General features: G+C 32.8%; 1 long non-coding RNA gene across 1 annotated transcript; it reads left to right on the top strand.

Moving 5' to 3' along the window:
* Positions 1-19,781: 19,781 nt before the first annotated feature.
* Positions 19,782-23,820, top strand: LOC140056797 (uncharacterized). Its single transcript, XR_011846824.1, has 3 exons — positions 19,782-20,995; positions 22,605-22,684; positions 22,972-23,820. It is a non-coding gene; the product is annotated as an uncharacterized lncRNA (long non-coding RNA).

Here is a 23,820-nt window from a genome sequence, read left to right as displayed (position 1 = left end):
CACTTAATATTTCAAACTTCATATCCGTAGAAAACATATAGTTATTACAATTAATTCACAAACTAAGCATCAGTTGATTAAACTAACTAAACTAAAAAAAATTGGATTCAATTGGACAGCCACTAAACTTTTTATTTACTGTTACATATTTGAGTTTTTGTATCGATCAGTCCTGATTCTCTCTTATTAGGGACTCTTAGATTTGACTGAAATTCATTCTTAGTTACATTCTCAGAAAATCATTTCGGAGATCATTCAAAATTTGCCAGTCGACGTGCCAGTCGTTTAGCGCATTGGCCTATCAGAAAAATGACTTAATAGGGTAGCAGCCAACATAAAAATCTAAATGTCCCTGTTCCTGTCTGCTTAAGATCTATTATCTCTTCATTCCATCCTCTAATAACCCATTTTTTTCTTTATCTCATCCCTTCTCTGTTCATTTTAATTTTCAAAATTTTTATCTATCTTTATTGTTTCAATGTTGTATATAATTCACTCTTCGTATCTCATAGTCAACATTGTTAATGCTCAAAACCTTGGAAGCATAATACACTGTGGCAGACTATTCCAGTATCTCAGACATTTTAATTTATTCATTTTTATTAAGTATTCTAGTCTGCCATCATAAATTATACATTTTAGATCTCACTGTTTGTGACAGTGTGAACCATCCTGTTTTCATTTGACATTAAATACTGATATCAAGTTGATTAGTAATTTTCTTTTTCATATGATATTGAGCATTACTTTGGACTAGCTTGAATGTAAACTTGAGGATCTTTGATCAAACCAAAGAGGTTATATACTCATAGATTGAAACTCTAAATGCTAAAAGAAATATTAAACATGGAGAGGACCACGGAATATGGTTGCACTAAAGGACAACTTGACCGAGAACAATGTTTTAAAAACGTATTAGGGATGTACATATGATTTCAGAACAATCACATATGCTCGTTTGAAGCTATGCCTAATTTTCAGTCAAGCACAACTATGCTTGCGTTGCAGTGTGAGAACATTTAACTTTCATTACATAGTCCTCTAATTCACCTGGTCAAATGCTTTCATTACATAGTCCTCTAATCCACCTGGTCAAATGATTTCAGTACATCCTCTAATCCACCTGGTCAAATGATTTCAGTACATCCTCTAATCCACCTGGTCAAATGATTGCAGTACATGTCCTCTAATCCACCTGGTCAAATGATTTCAGTACATGTCCTCTAATCCACCTGGTCAAATGATTTCAGTACATGTCCTCTAATCTACCTGGTTTAAGTTACATTCTGTGTTTGACCTAGTCACTTTCTTCCATATTGTTTCAAAACAGACCTTATGGCATTCAAAAAAATCACCAGAAAGTTACAGTTACTACTATTAATCTAAATTCAAAAAGATGTCTACAATTACAGGTTAAAAGATTTGAAACTTTGTTCCTAAAACATAACATTTTTTAGTGTTAGGAAACAAAGTACTTTGAATTATTTGAGTTATACAATGTCCCGACTGTAAAACGGTAACGCTTATACAGTTATAACTCGTAATAAAAAGCCATGTTTTTTCTTAACTAAAAATACATTGCACAACTTTCCATTTTGATACTTAGTTTTGGTATTAACAGAACAAGGGCCATTCATCATAATAAACCAGACTTTTTGTTTAGTAACGAATACGTACAAATATTTAACTTTTACCGATAGGTAAAATGTCTCGTCATTACGCATCAGTTAGCACCTAATTTTGTTAATGAATGAGCTGCGGTTTTTAGTAAGAGCATGCTATTGGATATTGCTTTTCAAATATGGGCATATTTCCAAGTCTGATAACAATCGACCGGTTCCCACTTAGGACAACGAGTGAGAAGGGGATTTACCTGTTTGAAATTGCTCGAGTTCATTATGAGTTTTGGCCAAAGCTGAGGTTTGTTGCCGTTTTTTGTTTAATCAATAAATGTTAGAGGATAAACTATGTTTTGAACAATGTTGTATACTACCTGGTATAATAAATGTTTGATTATTTATCTAATTTAAAGTCTGTACAGTTGTCTGGAGTCATATGTTTAAATTTGTGGTTATTGATTCAGTTGATTGGCTATAAATTTCTTAAACCCTGGATGTTTGTTTTTATTTCTCACCATGCCCATTAAGTGGTTAGGAACTATTTAGTCTCGACTTAGGTAGGGCGTTGAGTCTGTATGTGGAAGACTTGCACATATAAATTTGCTTTTCATAAGCCTATATATACTGGTCAAAAATTTATTTATATATAGTATCTTTGATTGACATTTTTATTCTTTAAATAGGGAAGCAGTATATTTTATGCTGCAGTATTAAGTAGAAAAAAGTATACATGATTTGTGGGGCGTCACAATTGCCCAATACGGCATTCTATTTATTGTTTTACAACAACCAGTACCATTGTTATTCATGCATGCCTATTATTCAGTGAAGTAGGATGTGATTATAAAAAGGGGTTTTCCAGGAAGAATCCAATATTGGCGCGTCTAATAGCACATGGTAAGCAATGAAGCTTAGACTTCATGTATCCAGCCTGTTTTGGTAGGTTTATATTATATGGGCCTATTTCTAAACTATTTGATATGTAGGAAGCAACACCTTTTAAAGTATAACGGAATTATTCACGATATCTTTCTAGCTATAGGTACGTGGCAAGCAAAGAATGCTTAGACTTCATATATCCAGACGGTTTTTAGGCTTTTTTTGAGGAGTGGAATCATATGACATACTGCTTGATACTCATGTGATTCTCCCGAGTATGATGCCAGTGGCCGTAATCACAGATAATGTTATTAGACTATATCTTGAACATTACTGTAGACAATTTATTTAATATTTTGCAGTGGACACACTAATGATGCTTAAAGTAATAATTGAACTTAGTAGTTAATAAATTTGCTTATTATTTATATAAAAATACTTTGCAATTAAACTTATTTTCCCAATAAAGTGCCATGAAAAAGTAACATGAATATATAAATCTTAATAATTATACTTTTTTACAATAAACGTTGTAAAAGATAATTTAGAAACACAAGTAATGCGATATCTAGCCAATTTTAAATCCATAAATTTAAATTTCTTGCAATGCATGATTGGATATCACAAATAAAATGTCATCATTCTGATTGGCTGGTTAAAAAGTATGTCTGTCTGGGTACTTTAACTATAATGGCTCGATCATTGCTTTATGGTGTGTGATCACAGCGGTCCAATACTCGGAGCTAGACTGGAACATTATCTAAATGATATTTGGTATTGTATATATATTTTAATACATTTGCACATTAATAGCGTAATGTTCTTTTTGTCGACGCACATTTGATAACGATGCTTTAGTTTTTTTTATTTTTCAAATATGCTATTCGTTTCCTCATTTGCTAAGCTTGGGATTGAGCTCCTAGCTACAAAAATATCTGAATACAATGCTTTTTTTTCTCCTTATCTAACATCAAGCATTATTGGGAGTATATTGACCTTTACAGGTGAAAGAAATGGGAACAGTTTTTGATTTGTTTGAGCACTGGGAGCTATTAAGCCCAGTGGAACATAAACTCTATGTTTAATGTTATCTTGGCCTGTCTACCGCGTGGTGCTTTGTAGCAGACTATTCCAGACGATAACATCGTTTAGATCACCCTTGAGCGATTCTGAGCGATAGATATTAGAAGTTGTATTAAGCGCTACTTTTCATATCCTGCACCCAAGCCTTGAGAGCGACTTTTTTATCTTCGCGGATTTGTACATAAAATCGGTTGTTTTCACAGTGGTGTCACAAATGATTGTTGTATTTAATTGCTAAGTCATGTTAAGATTCAATTTACAGTCTAATGTCATCATCGTTAAATAAAATGGCTTCTGCTTTTTGCTGTCTCCAATTTAGTACTTTTAATTTGTGCATCTGTGTCCTATGGGCAGATTGTGGTTAACTGGCCTTTGATGTTCTTTTTAATAGTATAGATTCGCAGACTAATTAAGGGATTATTATCCAGAAAGCAATGAATTTTGGAATTGAAATCGGTTTTTATATATAGAATAAAAATTTAACAGACTACCGTTTTAATACCGACCTTAAATATCCAGACAAATCATCTATTTTGTGATAATTGAATGTAATATATAATTATTTTTAAAAGGTTGCTTTGCAAATAAACACTATTAGTCTCCACCTTTACTTTAAATCTTTTTGGAATCACACTAACTTTACTAAATGTTATAATTTTGAACTTTAATAAAAGCAGAGGCAGATCTTATTTTATATAAATCATAAGGCAAATTACTTAAATGACACTACTGATGAGTATTACATGGCTGGATCTCAATGGAGATACAAATAAAATAAGCAAAATGTAAATCAGAATTATAAAGTAAAACAGCCAGAAAGAATTTAGGGTAGAACTAACCCTTTCTTAGTGGAAGTTAGACCAAGTACTTGGAGAAAAGTAAAAATTTAACATTAAACATTGAAAAGATGTAGTTTGTTGGCATACAAAATGAACATAACACTGTAGTGCCTCAATCCATAAGTTTTTATGAGAAACGATGAGAAAAAGAAATATATTTTTATTGTTCAAATTCATGTCAAGTATTTAAATGGTTAGCTTTGCTTATACGAACAGATTGCAAGTCAGCTAAACTGCTTGCTGGCAACCACCGATTGCTTTTTATAATTGAAGTTGACGTAATCTGAAAAATTCCAAGTTGCACATAGTTTAAATATGTTCTACAACTAGACTTTGAATACTATTTAGTTGCATCATAGTTGCAAAGTTGATATTTCGCCATGTTGTTTGAAGTTGTGTACTGTATGATACAGCGATCTAAATATAAACATACTAGCATTTTACTGGTAGTTTGAGTATTCCCATGTTGTTGAACAATTATTTTTGGAAGAACATTGAATTCTATTCATTGATAGGCTATACCTGTATATAGAAAATTAATTGTTTTAACCTAGATATTGTATTGTATCTCTGTTCTTTGTATTTTTTTACTTCTCCATCCATGAAAAAGAGGCGAGTTTTTGATCTGTTCTGCTATTTTATTGTTGTCTTTTTTTAGTTAGTTTTCTAAAGCCTAAACGCCATCAAAGCCAGACAAAGCGCGACATTTATAACCTGTCACGTATAGTCTGATAACATGCATGACCATATTTGGTAATGAGGCCATACGACGTAATGGTCATATCACATACATTTGAACATTCATGTTACTGTAATGTTGTCTACCCTTCTCAGCTCATAATGCCAGATTGCTCTTTTAATGTTCTCGTTGAGAATGAGGCCAAATAGAAACAGCTTGCCACGCTCTGCGCATCGTTTTTCTTGTAGAAACAGACAATATATACCACTACTATTTTAGATTTTAGAACATTATGAAAACGTGAAACTGCACTTCATGCTTTTAATTAATGGAATATTGTTCTATTATTTTGTTGTTGTATAAAATTGCAATAAAACACTTCTTACGTGTTATGTTTCTTCGCCTGATCCACCTTGATACAATGTATTGTACGCATGCGTAATGAGTTTTGACATTCAATCCTTCGCATAGATTTTGTATGCAAATTATTTCATCGGTTTGAATGAAATTGAAAAAAATAATAATAAAATGAATGCTAAATTTTGATCTCACAATCTTGTTTTTTCAGTACAGTATTTGATTTTTGAAATATGGCGAGTATTAAATTTTATCACCGCCTTTAAAAATTGAAACAATATATCATTGTTCTTTTCCAAAATTGAGTTTTAGTGTCTTTTAATGTAAGGAACATGATAATAGTTATATTATAAAAATGTCAAATTAGTAGCCCAACATCCAAGCTATACAGTACCCTTAATTTGTTTTATATTGGATAATACATTATGTAATTTTTTATTAAGTTTAGATTTCGTTGAAATAATTTAATAATGTTTTTTTATAGCAGCCTTTATTGTTATCATTTCTTTTGCATGAATACAAAATTTAAAAGTGGGTGTGGGTTAAAATAATATTGATTTTTCCTTTCCAACGCTTTATGAAATTTATCGTTTTCATATGTACGAATATTCTATCTTGTCTTTCCTAGTCGTCGCTCATTTCCTCGCAAATTTATTTGATAGACAGCGTTGAGGCCGTATCTGGGTGTTTATCGGCAATTCTTCAATTTTCGAAATCTTTATTGAGATAACAGTCATCCAATGCTTGCAGAAAAGACATACTTGATCAGTATGTGCTATTGTGTTGCTGACCTCTGACCCACATTGTAGTTTGCCACTTCGCAGCCTCTGAGATGGTCTCTATATATTTACATTCCTTGGCTCATTTGCATAAATACTAGACATAGTACCGGATGAACTTTGTCTCTTTACATGATGCCTATGCATTATCACAGCAGCTGAACGAACGTAGCTTCAGCCTGTACACAAAGCATAGAGGATACTTTCGCGCCTCTACCATGGATAATTTTAGACTGGTAGTCTTATTTGTTGCAGTATTTCTGCAGTCAACAGAATTTTATTACCTGGAAAATCCCGTAAATATAAATTTAAACTCTATTGTTAGACCGACGGTAATCCAGCTATTAAGATTATACAATGTTTTTTTTGTTGCCAATTGTTCGCTTTGTCAGAAAGCCAGACAGAGTTAGTATATTCGCGCCAGAATGTATCAAATATCAGTCTATCAACTGGTAAATAATATTTGGCTTTATATTAAAGATTAATCTTTAAAAATAAATAATACATACATTGCCATATTTGTAAAATTTATTATTTGTAAATTATTCTTTAGTATATCTATAGTTGTAAACAAAATAAAATCATACAGAACCAATATTGCAATAAATAAAAAGGGAATTACTGCAGCAACTGCAGTAATACTAATTACTAATACTATGAGATTCATTTTAGAAACATCTACTTTTATTCTTGAATTTTCCTACAGATACAAAATTTATATTTATTGAAACATGAAAGATGTGAAGACATAAAAGTAAAGGTAATTAAAACTGGAATGCTTCTACTACACTGTTTGTGATAAATGTATACATATTTGGATTTTATTCTTGTCGGTCTTTTATATCAAAGTAATATTTTTCATGCATAAGCCTGCATATACTTATTATATACGCTTCATTATTTATACATATATATATACTTTGCTACGTACTAATTCCAGTACACTTTGTGTCCTCGGCACACCTCCATTGCTGTATATCAAACCGATAAAGATTTCAGAAAATGAGGTGGCACAAAAGGTCATTGTCCACTAGGGTGAGGTCATGTGCGTACCACCGGAATACTTCACCAATTTGAAACTTCGATCAATATAAATGAAATTGACACAAGGTGACTAATAATATTAAATTATAATTGGTATATATGTAAAAAATGTGTTGTAAAATTACTGTGGAAAAGTCCTTACCTTGAACAATACGGTGCGAGCTGTATTGTTTGTGTATTCACAGTGTAAATCTAGTTCAGTTTTGCTAACGTTTCATTTCCACGCTTAATATGATTCTAAGTTATGTATTAGTTAATTTAATTTACTGTGGCGATTACTTGATGCTATAACGTTTTTAGACAGGTAGTTTTTTATTTAAAAACTTTGTAAAAAGTGCTTGAAAAAATTATGAATTATTTTATGTTATAAAAATTGAAGAGCAACTCTTGGTTTAAATTCTAAAATGTATTTTCTGCAGTATTTAATTGGAAGTTATGAGCATTGTGAATACATAAGATTAATTGTCTGAAAAAACAAGGCATGGTATGCCTTTTATTGGTTAAATTCATCTGGTTCCTTGTAATTTGTGGTTTTTTAGAGAAGTATTTGAATTTTATGGGGCAAAATTTTATTTATTCTGAGAGAAAGAAAAAGAAACAAATTTTGTTACAAGCAACGAAATAAGAGGTAGCTTGCTTTTGGTCTATTTCTATCCACTCACAAACACACACAATGAATTTTTTTTTTTTAATTAAAAAACAATTATATTTACTAGGTTTGTATTTAGATTTCTTATACTGTTGAAATAGTATTATTTCCACAAACAATCTACCTTAAATAGACAATTTCTCTAAAATCAAAATGGTGCTATCTAGTGAGTTACAGTATATAAGTAGTGATTTACATTTATTGATAGATCACATTGACGTGTTGAATCATGTTTGTATTTAAAGTGTGTTATTTCCATTTGTTTAGTTACCGCTTTTAAATAGAAGTTGAGAGAAAAATCATTCATATTTGCAGAATATCATTTTTTGTCCTCTTCCCTATCCAGACTCATTGGTTTCTCTTATGCATTACGTTGGCAGCTGCCGATAACTCATTATCATAAACTGTAGACTACTCAAATGGCATAATACGTCTGCGACGTTACATGCTTAACGAATCTAAGGACGTGTAAGTGGTAGTGAACAATTTTATGTTTTATTCTTATCAATCTCGTTAGCACAAAATCATCAACTGAAATCCGCCTGCCAGATATCACGATATTTTTATATTTAATTTAAGCAAGTCTTGTTCTTGTTGCTATTTCGTAACATGTTTATGCAAGCAAGAAAAATAGAGATATTGTTGTAGAAATTGTAGTCGTTGAAATTACAGTCGTTGAAATTACGGTACTCTTCTATATTTATCTAACTCAATCTTTCAGAGCAATTGACTAAAGTGCATCAGCTAAAGCAATACTTCCTGTAAATTGTATTTACTTTTTCTATCATACTTTGTGTGGTTTATCTTGACAAAGATGAGTATTATAATTGATTCGATGTTCACTAAAAAATAATCTAGACATTTTAAAGCTGTTTAAATGATAATATTGGACATTTTGCAGCTATCAAACTTTGGCTTAATGTCAAATGCTTCAAAGTTTTTAAAATTTGTAATTCAACCATATGGTGAATAGTTTGGGTTAGGGAAGGGAGTCTATTTAGAGATACAAAACCTGCGAGAAAACAAATGATCAAATATAAAATAATAAATCATGATGGACATATTATCTTTAACAAACTTTGAAAGTTTATCGTAAATACTGTATTAAACCATACAGTATATTATATCAATAAAGATTCCCTGAAAAAAATCTTCAGAAATTATGAAAGGAGGTTCAACAAAGAGGTATAATAAGTAGATGTTTTTGGTTTACAAGTAGTGTATTAGTAAATGATTATTTCTCAGCAATCCAAAAATTGAAGGACACCATTAGGTTCTTATTGACAAGGGAGTAATTACAGTTTAAAATCACAATTAAATTACGTAATAATTGCTTTTACTGGTAATAAATTACCACATATTTGGAGAATAGCCTACAGGTGTTGAAATACCACTAGTGGATAGCTACATCCAGTAGATATTATAATTTGGCTTATGTTATAGATCGAGGACGGAGGACTCGTATAACTAGTTTTCATTCACTGTAACATAGTACCATGTTTCTATTTTGGTTTCTAATGATGCGGCCATTTTGATCTGATTTTTACTGTTTTAAATTGTGTGTATCCAATATTATTCTATCTAAATTAAGCTAAAAAATCTACCATATCCTGAAATTTACTACTTATATGAAATCACGGAGGCATAACAACCACTTTTTGCGATAGTGGTTGATAACAAAGAGGAAGTCACATGTTACGTTACGTCGTTAGGTCATGTTTAAGACTGTCCACAGATCCACTGATATACATTGTAAATATGATAAATGAATATACAAGTACCATACTTAATCGAATGTTATATCAATATCAAAATATGCTGTACATTACTACTTTATTTGCTATTTAACAATGCTTAGTACATTCTAATAAGCCTTGGCGTACTGTCATGATGTCACGATTTAATCAGAAAGCTGGTGACAATGCTTTTTCTGTCGGCGCTCAGCGGATCTGGAACACACTACCTGTTGATTTGAGAGGAGCGAATTCAGCACCTCTATTTAAACGTCAACTTAAAACTTTTCTTTTTAATTAATAACTAAGTAATGTTAGGCGCTCTGTTCTTTGTAGGGCGCCATATAAAAACCTGAATAGAATAGAATGCGTACTGTCCTTCCTCTTTTTCGTATCTTTTCGTTTTGGACATTAGATTTGAATGTTCTCATAAGTTTGCAATATTGAATTCTATTATAAATATCAGGGATTTACATGTGACCCATAAATCTTCTCAAATTTACATAAAACCATTATGTACTAAAAGGTCAAGTTTTTTTTAATCTAGGTATAATTATTCATGTACCAAAATTTTAACTGTTCGGCCCTTGGGTTGAACTAATTCCCCGTATTTGAAATGAGTCAAGCATGTGTTTCTCATATGTGTAGCATATTTTAATGTGCCTTCTCGGGCCAAATTTATTGGACCGGTAAAAACGATCGGTGGTTGACCCTTATTTGTTGCCGGTTATCAGGCAAGTGATTGGGATAGTTTGACTGTACAAATAGTGGCCACTTTCAAAATGATTCCAAAATTTAATAGGTCAAGATGATTTGTATGCATGTGTTATTGGTAAGTTCCGAATATATGTTTTTTTTAAAAACATTATGATTCCATAGTCCTTGTGGCTCAGCCTATTAATAAATCTTATGAAATTTGGAGTAGGGCCTATATTTGATTTACACTGATCATTATATCTATATGCTGATTGGCCTATTATTGTATTCACGGTTATTGCGAAAATTAAAATCGTTTGTTCAAGATAAGTATCAACTGTGAAAGACGTTTGTAATGTACATTGCTCTCCCAATTTTTTGGTTGTATTTTCTGCCTTCCAATTTATTTTAGGAAATTTTAATTAATTTATAAATGTGTTATCTTTGTATGTATTGTAAAACAAATTTGGGAATCACTTTTCTATTAATGCAAGGTTGATTGGTATTTACTAGTATTGTTGCATGATGCACCAACGGGCCCCGGATAAACCTCAATAAGGGAGATGATCTGGTACATACTGCTTGCCCTTTGACTTTAACCCGTAGGTCCGAACTTGTGCTTCATGACATAGGTCGCAAGGTCAGAGCTCTGGGTAAAGGTCATAGGTCACTTTCATCGTGGTACATGGCTATTTGAGCAATCCTGTTTTGTTTGGTATCGCAAATCTTTTTATGTTCTAGATAAATATTGGTTTTCATTGGGTTTAAGATATAGGTTTAAAATATTCATTTATCCATTCTCCATTCTTTCACAAATTTCGTAATCTATCTAGCATGTGAGAGTGGCCATGGCCGAGCGGGTAAGCCTGCTATTGGCTAGCTCTGAGCCTTGCAAATACTATATAGTCAACATTCAGTTTGAAATCATTACCTAACACTGTGCTCTTTCTACCACAAATTTCGGGCAACCCAGGCATAGCCCTTCATCATACTCAATATTAAATAACCATTTTAGAAAAAAACTTTTTGTAATACAAATAAAAGAGTGTATACCTATGACAGAGTACAGTATATTGCTGTACCATATATCTTTATATCCTTTAAGGTTGACAAATATCTATCCTTTTGAATGTTTATTATAATTACCGTACATACGTGCAAACACTCGTATTGTTCACATCTTTCACTTTAAGGTGAAGAAAGGTCACGGTGGAAGTATTCGCATTTTATTTCATTTGTTTAAAAAGGTTGAGTGTAGAGTATATGCTACGCGCTACTAATAGCAAGTGCAATGGAGAACTTTTTACTGGTCAATAAATTACCTGCAAATGTTTCTTGTTTTTCTGCTATGTAACTTCGTCTTGGTTTTACTAGGAATTTCTTGTTCCATACGGATGAAAATGTTTGTTTGTTTTGGCAAGAAGTGGAGGGTCTCAACCATACTATAGTATATTCTATGCAATTAAAGAAAGGACCTTATCTATTTTATTCAATAATTTGTAATTGTTTGACAACGACACAACAAACAAACACATACAAGTTTTGAAAGTCAGTATAATCAGGGATGGAATGTTTTTACAGTTTAGTTCTCAAACATATGGCTCCTAAAAAAGAGGTACTGTATGCCCAATACTAGCTATGTCAGATATAAGCTAAATGAGCTATGCCACATGTCAGGTACATGTTGCCAACAAGCTATTCTCCATACGACTTAGCTCTGTATGAGCTATGCTTCGTACTGGGTATTCTCCATATGAGTTATGCTCCTTAAGAGCTGTGCACCGTACGAGCCGTGCTCCGTACGAGCCGTGCTCCTTAAGAGCTGTGCACCGTACGAGCCGTGCTCCGTACGAGGCGTGCTCCGTACAAGCCGTGCTCCGTACGAGCCGTGCTCCATACGACTAATCATGTTTCCCAAATGAGCATGTTTTGATGATTGGCTGTGATATTTATATGATTTATTATATACAATTCTACTCAATCAATCTCATGACAATTTGATTTCAACTGTTTTTTTTCTGTATTATTCATTACAAAAAGCAGACAGACATTCATTATGTATCAGACAGGTATTTCGAAAGCAAATCCACTGTGATAATATTGTTATGTAATATTTAAATGCAACAACAGTATATGCAAGAGAGAACACTGTAATTAGCATAACAAAAGTAACAATATACTATAAATAGTAGCGACAGGAGCAATTTTATATTAGAAATAAAGAATTGATCCATTTTATGTAGAAGGCAGATGTGATCTGAAAATGGAGAGTTGCGTATTAGCCTGATGAGTTTTTACCCAAATTCAGTGAGGTTGTGGTGGTACACGGTTGTACCAAGCAGCGCATGTTTATTGAGAAAAATAATTATACTGCATTATTTTATTAAATAAAATTTGCACTTAATTTTCATTGCTTTTTACCTGTTTTCCATTCCATAGTAATATACCAATAACTTTTTCAGGTACTTAGGCGCATAATAGATTTTAATGAGTATGTGCTATACCGATTGGAGGCCATAATAATTTCATTTGTACCTTGTTGTTAAAATTACAATAAATAATATCGTATTTCGATTTGTATCGTATAATTGTGGTGTCTCTCGCCCAATTCAATCTTGTGTCTGATTTAAATGGACTGTTTTACTATATTTTCAAATCTTGATTAACGTTTTGCATCAAGCATTGTTGGTGCGCATGCGCAAATTACCGTTGTTGCATTACAGCCAAGAATAATAGACCCGTCTGCAAAATTTCACGGCAAATGAGAATATCCTGGTTTGAACCCAATTTGTGTTTTGTTTGATTTCACCTGATACAATAGACTTACTGAAGCGTACCTATTTGCTTTCATCCAGCATTAACCCAGTTTACACCTAGTTCATGATATTTCACGTATCAGAAATGTGTACAGTGTACACGGAAGTCGATTTCCCTATCGTTATCTTTTAAAAGTGAAGTTTAACTACTCCATTCTTTCTGTGTCCATTGGCATAAGAAAATGTTATGCATTTGGCTGTGGCGAATCCAGGATTTTGAAATATATAACAATTGTGAAAGGAAGTGCTTAACTTAATGTAATTCCTGTCTTTTGCTTTTTGCAATCGCCCCTCGCCCCACCTAGGATTCGCCGCATTGATTTTATAGTCTTCTTTGGTCCAAGTAATTTGAAAACCATTTATACACATTTTTCAAATGTTTGATGTCCTAAAAAAGGATTTTTATACCACACAGTGGATTAAAATGTTGGTTTTAACGCACATGTACTATGTCATTACCATGTGCCAGACCAGGCAAGTAATAAATTGGGGGAATTATTCCACGCTCTGTGTAGAGAGGCCACCTCCCTGCTCTGTCGTTTGTCTTTGTTCCCAGGAATTTGAACATTTCAGTTCTGTACCTTGATACACTTTTGAAATATTTTTTCTAGCATACATGTAATATTACTAGTACAAACTGCACAATTTATTTATCGTTTTATCAAGGACTATGTGTGTGAACTGGTGTTAATGTTTTATTGTTGTTTTTGCTCTAATTCCTACATGCAAAAAAAGTGAAGAGAAAAATAACAGAAAAAGATAGAAAAGAAAATTGACAATTGTAAAGTGCCAGAGCTATATACATTTTTTGCCAGTTCGTTGATTTAAATTATTTACATTAGCGTATCTCGGTTTATAACAAGACCTATATTAAACCCATCAATTTGTTCATCGGGCGTGTATGATAAAATAATTTTTATTTTAAGGTAATGTACATATTTGTTTTAGACAAATTTAGCAACACAAAGCTAAAATTACTTTTGGCTTTGAACTTGAGTTATTTTTGGATACCAATAAGTGTAAATTAATTTTTCTTTTGTCTTTGATTCTCACAACTTATCAATCAAATAATTTTAATTTAATTGAACGAGTTGATTGAATTATTTTAGATAAATCAGTGTTTTCATATACCATTTTAATTTATTTAATTTTCAAAAACTTAAATCATCATTAATATTAATAATTCTCACTGAGAATGGTTTGTTTTGATCATCAGAGAAAAAGACACATCATAAATGGCAGTAATTATTGTATATCTTCACGTTTATTACAAGAATAAAACGAAAATTCAAATATTAATTGTTAAGAATTGTATAATATGTCAAAGGTTAACATAAGTGCTTTGTAATTGGACAAAATATAACTAATCAATATAGAGTTATTATATAAACTTGTTTCTTGCAATCAACAATTCAAAGCAGCACATAGATATTGCCTTTGAGTGTTTTTTGAATAATTTGTGCTGACCTTTAGTGTTGTGGGGTCAAAAGGTCAAGTTCACATTGATAAAAGATGTACTGAGTGGGTAATCGTGGATCTACTCTTTCTCCTATTAGGAAAATAAAGTAATCTTGACAGGTACATACGAAGCAAGCGTGTTTCTACATTTCGTTCATTTGTCAATCGCCATCTAACCTTTTGTCCTTTGATTAGTTGCAGACTATTTAAATTTACGGCTTCTTGTTTATTATAATAAACAGTTTAAATGGATAATTATTCCATGCTCCTATATACTGTATAAATATATATTGTAATTTCACTGACAAAGAAATTGTTAGAATATATATTATTATATATATTTTTTCACATAAATATAATTAATCTTTTTAATCATGTCAAGTAGAATATATCATAAATTAGCTAATTGTCTATTATACTATCGCATTAATAGTTTATGTCTCTTCGCATTAATTATTTTTGTCTGGCTTCACAATAGATTTTAACATTCTTTGTGTTAAACAATCTGTCTGGATTTCCTTTTTTGCAAGTTTATGATTTGACCCATGAACCCTTTGGTCTTTTATCGTACCATTGCACTTTATAGAAACATTTTTAGGCTTATTTTAAATCGCATAGACCATGGTGGATATTTGTAGCTAAATCAATATGTGAATAACACACTGCTGTATGTATGTAGAACTGTAACACTTGTGTTATAGAACTGTGACACTCTTCTGTTGTAACACTCTTGTGGTGTATCATTGTAACTCACTTGTGGTGTATCATTGTAACTCACTTGTGGTGTATCATTGCGACACTGTTGTGGTGTACCACTGTGACACTCTTGTGGTGTAGCATTGTGACACTCTTGTGGTATAGCATTGTGACACTCTTGTGGTGTAGCACTTTATAAATATTATGTTATAGCCTTGTGATACTCTTGTGGTGTAGCACTGTGACACTCTTGTGGTATAGCATTGTGACACTCTTGTGGTATAGCATTCTGACACTCTATGGTGTAGCATTGTATCTCACTTGTGGTGTATCATTGCGACACTTTTGTGGTGTAGCACTGTGACACTCTTGTGCTGTAGCATTCTGACACTCTTCTGGTGTAGCATTCTGACACTCTTCTGGTGTAGCATTCTGACACTCTTCTGGTGTAGCATTGTGACACTTTTGTGGTGTACCACTTTGGCACTTTTGTGGTGTACCACTTTGGCACTTTTGTGGTATACCACTTTGACACTCTTGTCGTGTAGGACTGTAAATTATCTACTTCACAAATTACATCATCAATATTTCTGAATTTCGTAATTATGACTATTTCCATTACCAACTTTGTTTTAAATTTATTTTTATCGTATAATAGTACATCTCTTATTTTTCACCTTTGATCTTAAATTGATTACATTTTTCTCTTTTAATAAATAATTTATGATTTTTATTTCTTAACGAATAGACATCAATAGAATATGCTCATAATATGCAATGCCGTGTTCTAAACCAGCTGATTTTCTTACATTTACATATTCATATGAATGTCTGGCTTTAGTCTTCAGCAAATTGACTTTTGATTTTATGTTCCGCATGATATCACTAGACTGTTTATCATACCTGTATTCAGCTCAAACCTGTCTTGTAACAGCAGACGATAGCATTAGACTACAGGAGCAGACGATAGCATTGAGTGCTCTTAATAATCAGCCGATCGATATTCTGTCTTCCGTGCCAAGAGTGGCTCATATTCAACTGTCTGGGCCGCAAACAAATTTTTTTGCAGATATCTACCTTGGATTAAACGTCCAATACCTTTAAATGAATTTATAATTTTAAAATTGATCATCCCTTTAGACTCTATTTGCAAGTGCTGTGTTAAATGGTATGTATGAGAACATTCATTGAGTGAGTTGCTGTCATTTCTTTTTTGCATTTTCCATATTTTAATTCTATTAATGAATATTTTCAAGATTGTACAGAAACCTTGGAAACCGCAGGCTGTCACATAGATCTAGTTTTGTTAAATGAGGCCCCTAACCTGGTATTCCTTATATAGACTTTTCAAACAAGCTGTCCAAAAACTGCAGATCTGATTTTGTTAAATGAGGCCCCTAACCTGGTATTTCTTATATGGACTTTTTAGAAAAGATGTCCAACGACTGCAGATCTGGTTTTGTTAAATTAGGCCCCCTAAGCTGGTATTCCTGATATGGACTTTTTAGAAAAGATATCCACTCACCATATTTAATTAATATTTAATAAGCAGAATATATATAATTTACTGAATATAAAATATTTTTGGTGGAAGCTTCTATGATATTTAATTAACGTCATCAATTTTATTCCTATTTTAGAGTCGTCAATTCTGCCGGAAGAATCAGCTATTTAGAAATAAAGCACAAGATGTAATGAAGATTCATTAGTTGCTGCCTCACTGTCAGACCTGTTCATGTGATAGAAGAACAGTTTAGCGTTAAATTATTGGATTAGTTAAACCATATGCTGCACACAGACAACTGCAGATTAACATGTTACAAGGAAAATTTGTTGATATTCTTATTAATAGGTGAATTGTTGGTGTTACACAAGCAATTAGGCATTTATAATTATTTATATTGTTAAACCAGTATTTTCTAATTATCAGTGAATTTTGGAACCAACAACGGTGGTGCTACAAACAAGTATTTTCTAATTATTGGTGAACCTAAACATGCTGGTGCTACAGACAAGTATTTTCTAATTATTGGTGAATTGGTGAACCAACATGCTGGAGCTACAGACAAGTATTTTCTAATTATTGGTGAATTGGTGGACCAACAACGGTGGTGCTACAGACAAGTATTTTCTAATTATTGGTGAATTGGTGGACCAACAACGGTGGTGCTACAGACAAGTATTTTTTAATTATTGGTGAATTGGTGGACCAATATGGTGGTGCTACAGACAAGTATTTTTTAATTATTGGTGAATTGGTGAACCAACATGCTGGTGCTACAGACAAGTATTTTCTAATTATTGTGGAATTGGTGGACCAATATGGTGGTGCTACAGACAAGTATTTTCTAATTATTGGTGAATTGGTGAACCAACATGCTGGTGCTACAGACAAGTATTTTCTAATTGTTGGTGAATTGGTGAACCAACAAGCTGGTGCTACAGACAAGTATTTTCTAATTATTGGTGAATTGGTGGACCAATATGGTGGTGCTACAGACAAGTATTTTCTAATTATTGGTGAATTGGTGAACCAACATGCTGGTGCTACAGACAAGTATTTTTTAATTGTTGGTGAATTGGTGGACCAACATGCTGGTGCTACAGACAAGTATTTTTTAATTATTGGTGAATTGGTGGACCAACAACGGCGGTGCTACAAACAAGTATTTTCTAATTATTGGTGAATTGGTGGACCTAAACATGGTGGTGCTACAGACAAGTATTTTCTAATTATTGGTGAATTGGTGGACCAATATGGTGGTGCTACAGACAAGTATTTTCTAATTATTGGTGAATTGGTGAACCAATATGGTGGTGCTACAGACAAGTATTTTCTAATTATTGGTGAATTGGTGAACCAACATGCTGGTGCTACAGACAAGTATTTTCTAATTATTGGTGAACCAACAAGGTGGTGCTACAGTCAAGTATTTTCTGTTATTGTGGAATTGGTGGACCTAAACATGGTGGTGCTACAGTCAAGTATTTTCTAATTATTGGTGAATTGGTGGACCAACATGCTGGTGCTACAGACAAGTATTTTCTAATTATTGGTGAACCAACAAGGTGGTGCTACAGTCAAGTATTTTCTATTATTGTGGAATTGGTGACCCAACACGGTGATGCTACTACCCAGTATTTTCTAATTGTTAGCGAACCAACACAAAGTGAAAGAAATTTCTATTTTTTTTTATTTGCCGAACCAATGTCATAGATATATTTAGCAGACAGTTATTTTTGGATCAATATGCTGTTTTATAAAAGTGCTTCTAATTAATTATAGAAATACGATATTCTACAATACACGTTTACAGTATATAACAGTACAGTATACGGTATGTACATTACATGGTGAGGTAGTAGGTTGTATAGTTCAGTAATATCCTAGCAGGCGATAACTATACAGCGTGCTAACTTTCCATGTGACGTGCTTATGTCAACACTTCACTGATAGATGAACAAAGTACAAAGATTGGTTAAATATAACATCCGGATTGAAAGAGATAGTTTTTCGAATTTTAGTGTGAAAGGTCCTTCATCTTATGAAGTATGGTCTAATCTGGAATTAAATTTTCCTAGATGAGAGAAAAGGACAGGAGTTTTATGAATTATATGAAATGTGTAAATTCTACCAAACAGCATAGAACATGCAACAATGCAATCAACAGATCAAGAATTTGCATGTCAAGACTGTCAACTAAACATTTTTAAAGATGTCCCATTTATAAAAGAAAAGGAGTTAGAATATGAATTATGCAAATAACAGGGAACTTCTGAGAAAAAATGCAATAAACATATGTGACACTTGAAGAACAGAAGCGGTGTCTTATAAGAAAGAGCGTCAAGTCCAGATTGCTAACATTTGGAGTTGAATTGTACAAATGGCATATAACAGGGAGATCTTGGTAAACCATGCAATCCACAGGACTTGTATTACTTCTTTTCTTCATCGTCTTGCATAAGAATTTTTATGTCTTTAAAAAATAAAATAATGTTGCTGAAGAAAAAAATTAATTCATTCGTTGGGAAAGAAAAGAATGAATACAAAGTCTTCTTGTAGTTTCATAGGAAGTGAATTGCAAAGAAGTTGGAAAAACCCAAAGTATGTTATAACATGGACGATTTCTCCATGGTTAAAACGAACCCAGGAAAGATAAAACCGATAATTACAATTTATGAACTTCCGATTCTCAGTTTTAAAAGTTAAGCATTCTGACAATGGCTACTGGACTAGCTTGTTAGGTGCTGCATTTTACTATCCTGAATCCTATTACAGATGCAGAGCAACAAAAAAAGCCAGAACCCAACATTCCACTAACAAAGTTTAGTTTGGTAAATTAAAGTGGTGTTTACTAGACTTTATACATTTTGCTAAGACTCAATCTAGACCCATCTTTTGCTAGTGAAATACAGTATGTATTAATTATTAAGTGCAAGGCGACTGAACGGTGTATGTTACTCCCTCCCTGAGACCCTTATTCGTGAGAAACTACGTTTCACGAGTCAGTGTCTTAGGAATTGAGTGACTGAACAAAGAACAAGTTTCATCGATTCCAACACTAAGAGCTGTACTACTATTTACGGTACTACTGCACATGACGACAAAGTTTAAACGATAGCACTTAGTATGAACATCAGAAACAACCAATTTTCTTTTGACCATGTGGAAGAGTTGCAGGGTTAGCTAGATGTTATATACTTTTTATTTAATGTCAGAAAAGTATGTTACAAACCTAAATGTCAAGGTAAAATTACTAAAACGTGGAATGAAAAAAAAATTAATTGGGGAAAACCTTTAGTACATTCATAAGACAGGTGTGCTCACATTACCTCACCTGATAATGGTAAAACTCAGCATAGTTCAAAGTACTATTGAAATGTACGCAACTGGGGACAGTCTAGAAAAATATGTCTCAATACCAAATGACATGACTAGTTTTAGGGATCTCTTCTTAACATGAAAATGTGAGTAGGTCTGCAGATTTGATTTGATATTCGCATTTGAGATGATCACTGAAGTACAAATAATGTTGTGGACTGTTAACAGTTATATTGTAATCCTGCTATTATGTTTCAGGTGTTTATTGGAAGACCACTCAATACTAAATCATTAAGCCAGACAGTAAATGATCTAACTATTGATAGAGGGAGAGGGATGTTCTTGAAAATCTCAACACAAATTTAATTTGACAAAGCTTTGATAACAAAAATTAATTTAAACATGTAGAGAGGGAGACTTTTTTGATCAGATAACGAGAGAAAAACAAAGACAATTAAAAGCAACAGTGTTTAATAGATATCAAAATAAATTACAATAAGAATTTACTGGATATTATCACAAATATTACTTTATTTATTTACGCTTATAGATACTTTTGTATACAGTATTTGTTTCGATATTTTTTTTGAATATGTACACCAAAAACTATTGCTTCATTCAACCAGTCAAATACATAGAAATACCAGGGACCTTTTTTTTAAATGCCCAGGGTTCAGATAAACAGCTTCATTGCAATAATTCTACTAAACTTTATTGGTAGTTATTATAGATCTATTATTTTCCGCTTGGGATTTTTATTGAAACTTATGTGCAAATATTACTCTAGTTGTATTTTTCATGCACCAGCAGCCATCATAACCCTTTCTGAGATACAAGTTTATCCAGGTAAGTGGCACTTTTAGTTATTATTAGGTCCTGTTTCTGCTGGGAAAAAATAACTATGGGTGTGAATAAACGAGCCCTAATTTCTTACAAATTTTAGTAATCGGTTTGAAAATATCGGTTTCCCAATCAAATCAGTGTTAGAACACCATTAATCGGTTATTGCTGTGCAACTTCTAGCTGTAACACAAATAAAAAAAAGTTATTTGATTGACAGCTATCTTTTCATTTTTATTTTTTTGGAATTTGACAAAGGGACAATGCATCTTTAAGATATGAACAAAATTTTAAAAAATATCTTAAATCGAATAAAACATATTTTTCGAAAAGATATACTTAGGCCGTTCGTAAAATTTGTTATTTTGTTGGCTATTGTTCTGGTTGCCATTGTTCTAGTGGTCATTGTTTTAGTCTTTAGTCTAAACAGTTAGTCTATGCATAGAGGAAATATATATATATATAAAAGTATCTCTTCGGAGATCCCGCCTCGTGAATAAAAAATACTGAAAGATGAGGGCGTATCAATTTGATCTCTGGTGCGCGTGCGTACAACTGAGGACTAGTGCTGTTCCGCCGTACCACGCCGAGAATGTTAAAGAGTCGCTATCCAATCGAGTTTGAACAATACCATGAAAGCCCCAGTGGTCTAATGGTTAGGACATCTGCATATCAAGCAGGCGGTCCGAGTTCGAGTCTCGGTTGGGGCGACTTTTTCTCATTCTCACAGATTTCCTCATCTTTATAGTCTCAAATTAATTAATTAAATTTCAGTATATCACCGGGCGGTTTAGAATTAATGTTCATTGCCTAATGTGTTTATATATATAAAAGTATCTCTTCGGAGATCCCGCCTCGTGAATAAAAAATACTGAAAGATGAGGGCGTATCAATTTGATCTCTGGTGCGTGTGCGTACAACTGAGGACTAGTGCTGTTCCGCCGTACCACGCCGAGAATGTTAAAGAGTCGCTATCCAATCGAGTTTGAACAATACCATGAAAGCCCCAGTGGTCTAATGGTTAGGACATCTGCATATCAAGCAGGCGGTCCGAGTTCGAGTCTCGGTTGGGGCGACTTTTTCTCATTCTCACAGATTTCCTCATCTTTATAGTCTCAAATTAATTAATTAAATTTCAGTATATCACCGGGCGGTTTAGAATTAATGTTCATTGCCTAATGTGTTTATATATATATATATATAAATCCAAAGGCAAATTACTGAAAAAAATGACAATGCTGTGGGTATCAGTGGCTGGATCTCAATGGAGATACAAAAATAAAAAGCGAAAAGCTAAATCAAAACGATAAAGTAAACAGCCAGAAAAGTTAGCAGAGCTTTCGGGCAACACTAGCCCTTCATCAGTGCAAGTGAAGGAATATATATATAAAGCACGCTCGTTGAGCTTGTGCACTCTTTGTGTTCATAATCAGTGTATCATGTCCCGCATACCTGGCTCAGCCTATATATAATATATTGTGCCAGTTCTGCGGTATATTTCATTTCGAAAACCTGAGCTGCACTGACGAGATCTAATAAGATCAAAACAGTACTGTCTCCAGATTGGATATATATATATATATGTATATTACCATGTACCATTTTTACTCCATAGACATGCAGTGAAGGATGATTGTGTACAAGGAGGCCAACCTTTTCCCTGTAAAGTAAATACTCCATTGGCCAAGCAATCTGGTGAGTTACTTATAAGTTGTATTGTATTACTTTTACTAGTTATTAGATTAAACTGAATTTATTACTGTAAAGGATTTGCTATTTGCTAAGTCACTCTGACCATTAGGCCTATAATGCCTACCTTTTGACAACAGGTAGATTGGCTGTAGTAAGCTGTCGGCCTAAAGGGTTTGCCCTGTAAAAGTATATTTGTTTCAGAAACACTAATTTACTGCCGTCAACTAACGTATTGATTTAACATCAACTGTTAAATTAGATTAAAAAATATGAATACTTTATTTCAACAGTGTAAAATCCAGTTCTCCAAGCCGCAGCCCAAACCACCCACCTGTACCAACGTAATGAAGCTGATATAAAAGAGTCTTCCACCTGAGGCTGAAGTAAAAATATAGAACTTACAGAAATTGCAGTGAAATTGGTTTTTATGTGATGCATTACTTCCGAAACTTTAGCTGCATACATTTTATTGTGTTTGATGTTTATGAAAGCACATCGTTTTAAACTTTGTATTGCTATAAAGGTTTTGCTGTAAACTGTTTTTGTTTTTTTTTCTTTCAAGACATCCCATGGCCCAAATTTGGGATTAGGTAATAGGATAATAGTATTTTCACAAATAAAGCTAACGTTATTTTACATAATATTCAAATGATTGTATTTATACTACAAAAGTTAAAATTAATTCTGTTGTCATAAAAAGAGTCAATATTTATTATTAATATTTAATAAACAATATTATGAATAATATCTTAGAATGTATATATTATATTGTTAAGCTCTGTCTACACTGTATGTGATATGCCCATATGTGGACATGATGATGTCATATCACTACCATGTTTGGGCGCATCAAATTTTTTTTTTCAAACTATTTAGATAGTACAGACAGAGCTTTACCAGTGTAAATGTAGGACTTGATGAAATTCTATGTTGATGTGGAATGAGCAGTGTCAATTCCCTTTGTACTTTCCACTTGCAGACAATCAACATCCTAATGGTGTATTAAGACTGATAAAACCAATATCCCTTTCGTTTATTGTTCCAATTACTTTCATAATAAAAGACTCTTCTCAATCGGTGTTAAGTGAATTTTGCCAGGAAGCGAACATATCAAAATTCAAATACTGTATATATATATT

This window comes from Antedon mediterranea, chromosome 8 (genome assembly GCF_964355755.1).
Source record: "Antedon mediterranea chromosome 8, ecAntMedi1.1, whole genome shotgun sequence".
Lineage (NCBI taxonomy): Eukaryota > Metazoa > Echinodermata > Crinoidea > Comatulida > Antedonidae > Antedon > Antedon mediterranea.
This window is presented reverse-complemented; position numbering and strand designations above follow the sequence as displayed.